Source organism: Grammomys surdaster, unplaced genomic scaffold (genome assembly GCF_004785775.1).
Source record: "Grammomys surdaster isolate TR1022 unplaced genomic scaffold, NIH_TR_1.0 62, whole genome shotgun sequence".
In the NCBI taxonomy this organism is placed as follows: Eukaryota; Metazoa; Chordata; class Mammalia; order Rodentia; family Muridae; genus Grammomys; species Grammomys surdaster.
In genome coordinates, this window is record NW_021604564.1 from 22,073,721 (window position 1) to 22,076,952 (window position 3,232).

General features: G+C 40.5%; 1 pseudogene; it reads right to left on the reverse strand.

Moving 5' to 3' along the window:
- Positions 1–1,446: 1,446 nt before the first annotated feature.
- Positions 1,447–1,929, reverse strand: LOC114619176 (annotated as a pseudogene).
- Between the last annotated feature and the right edge of the window lie 1,303 nt (positions 1,930–3,232).

Below are 3,232 nucleotides of genomic sequence, written 5' to 3' on the forward strand. Positions count from 1 at the left end.
TGCTTACAGTTGGGTCTTCTGGAGGCATTTTCTAAATTGAAGTTCCCTCCTTTCAGAAGACTATGGCTTGTGTCAAACTGACAGAAAACGAGCCAACGCACTGGGCTATAGAACAAGACACCATGTCGCTAAAAGTCAATCCTCCTCTCTAAAAAAACAACCTTAAATCAACAAAACAAACCAAAAACAAAAGAAAAGAAAGAAAAATGTTCAGAAGCAGAGTGGGATAAACTAGTTCTTGCAGTTATCTTTGGGGAGAAGAAATAAAGGAACATTCTAGTTTGTTCAATTGCTGGATAGGCATGGTCTCATCTTGCCTAAGGGCACAGGGGTCAGAGAATATGGAAACACACACACAGTATCACAGCTGACAGATTCCCTGTGTTGTTTCTTCTTACATACCTCCTGCCTTTCCATACTGTTAATTATAACTCTGAAGAAAATCCTCCTCTTTAATTACTGAAATCTTAGCTGTCCCCCGAGTTTCAATTTAAATGCTTCTTCCTCCAGGAAACGACAAGGCCCCCAATCAGATACTCTACTCTCCATACCTGACTCCATTGCTCTTGTATGTAATTTATATGACACTGCACATTGTTCTGTTGGGCGTAGCGCAAGGTTGCCTTGAGGAGCACATGGATCTGGATCTTACTAAACATTAACTACCTGAAGGAGAGGTGGATGTGCTGTCAGATGTTGATGAGATGAATTAACCCACAACTCATGCTTTCACCCTGAAATTCAATCACGAAAGCATAGTTTTCCGTTCTTCCAAGAGCAGTTGACAAAATCTCATTTTTAACCAATACCCCAATGTATATCACTTATGGTACCTCTGTGTGTATTGAACTGAATTTAGGTTGAAGTAACATATTCAAAGTTTACACTAAATGTGGTTAACTAAGGAACAGTTACTGTCTATTTTTAGCTGTCATTTTTTTTTAAAAAAAGCAAAAATTTAAAAATAATCTATCTGACTTTATAGGCATTGGTGTGAGGGCCTCAGATCCCCTGGAACTGGAGTTATGGACAGTTGTGAGCTGTCACTTGGGTGCTCTTAACCACTGAGCCATCTCTCTAGTCCCTTAACTGTCATTCTTAAAGCAAATGTGAATAGATTAAAAACTGATCAAAATGACATGGATTTATTAGACATAGCTAGTTAAACTGTGCACACTAAGAATTCTCATCAAGTGTCAGCTACATTGATGCATGCATAGGTCTGCCTGCACCCTTCTGAAAGGTGTATTATATAGCAGCTTTAGAAAACATATATAAAACATTAGCTTTCAGAATCCTGTGCATTTTCCTGAGTAACATCATTGTACAAAACACAGTATTTAGTATAAAACACATTTTTAGTGAGACTATTTTTTCTTTTTTGTCTTTTTTTCTTTTTTAAGGAAAACACTCTGCAGTCTGGGTCCTTTATTTCTCTTTTGTACACTAGGCCATGAATTCGTATGGAATGGGCTCCAGCAGCTTGGGCTCTTTCCCGTTAGTCCTCACAAAGTGTGCTTCTCTGGGTGGCACAGGCTGGCCCTTCAGCTGAACCCAGGTGCCCTTCTCTTTGGCTTCCTTTTTCTTCTGATCGTTCTCCTTCACCCGCTTCAGGAAGCTCTCTCTGCTCTTTGAGTGTTTAATGTGCTCAGTCTGCACATTGATCGTCTTGGCCAGAATCTTGCCCGTAACTTGCTTGTTTACAATGATGCTCACAGCATGCTGGATGACATTGTAGACTCTTCCGGATTTGCCATGGTAACACTTATGGGGCATTTCTTTCTGAACAGGACCCATTCCCTTGATGTCTACAATGTCAGCCTTCTTGTAGATTCATATGAATGTGACCAAAGGAACAACTCCCTGTTTCCTAAAAGGCCTAGAGAACAAATGCCAAGTGCCACTCCTCTTTCCCTTTGTGTTCGTCATTTTGGTGAATTATTGGAAGATAGCTACCATGGCCGAAACAGTGAGAATATATATATATGCAAAGCAGAAACACAAAGACATCTATGTATTGAAATCGTATGAAGAAGATCAGATCTGTGAACTTTTCAACCATCTATTCATCCCTGAAGGGGAGCTCATGACAGTACCAGTTGCATCAAAGTCCAACATGGAGAACCAGTGAGTTTGTATTGGGTTACGGGTGACCTACAGGAGCAGGGATTTGCATCACCCCAACATGGGAAACTGAACCCTGGGGCATTCTGCACAGCTTGCAGGTTATGCTGCTAGCTCTTTCTTTGCGTTTGGGAGTGTGATGGGAGGGGGAATGGAGTGAGGTGGGGTGGGGTGAGGTGGGCAGAGTCTGTCAATGTTTTTGTAATGCTAGGGAAAGTTGCTCAAGAACTTTTCAGTTTTCCAAGTTTCTTTTATTATATTTTTATTTAACTCCTGAGTTCCCTCAGACTCACTCCCTCTAGGAGGAAATGTTTAAATTGAGAGGAAACAGCCAAATATTACCCTTTACCTTCAGGGGGTCTTTATAAACTCTGTAGAGATTCTAATCCTTTCTAGCCACTCTATGGCACACACACCCCTCCCACCACAATTGTATCAAGTGTAGAGTGTGACCCGAGACAACATTAGCAATTAAGACAGCAAGATAGGATCCTGTGCTTGCAGAGGCCATGGCAGAACAGTGAAATCACCAGTGCTTGGTAAATTAAAGCGAGTAAAACTGGTATAGCTTGTGAATTTTTTGAATAGTAAATTACCCAAAGGCATAAATATATCTGTATTTTGACAGCTCTCACTCGTTGACTCGGACAACATCCTTTTGTCAATTGAAATTATCATTTCATCATTCTCTTAATTCCCTAAGTCTCCTTTTTGTTAAGTGAGCATCTCCTTCAGTTGAGTCATCGGAGAGTCTAGTGTTGTATAGTATTGGGCAATTGGGCTTTGTGTTTAGGGTGAAGTCAATTCATGAAAGATATTAAAAACAAAGAATGAAAAATCAATATCTGTGCAAGAGGAGCTGTAGAATATATTGTATTGAAAATTCAGTAGGGTGACTAATTCAGGACCATTCAGCCTAATTCAATTACCACAGCAAAGCACCACACCCAGATACTGCTCTGTGTGAGTGTGTGTGGGGGGTGGTAGGTATGTACAAGATGTGTGTGTGTGTGTGTGTGTGTGTGTGTGTGTGTATGTGTGGTATATGAGCATATATGTGTGTTGTGGGTATGTGAAAGATATGTGGTGTATGAGAATGTGTATATGT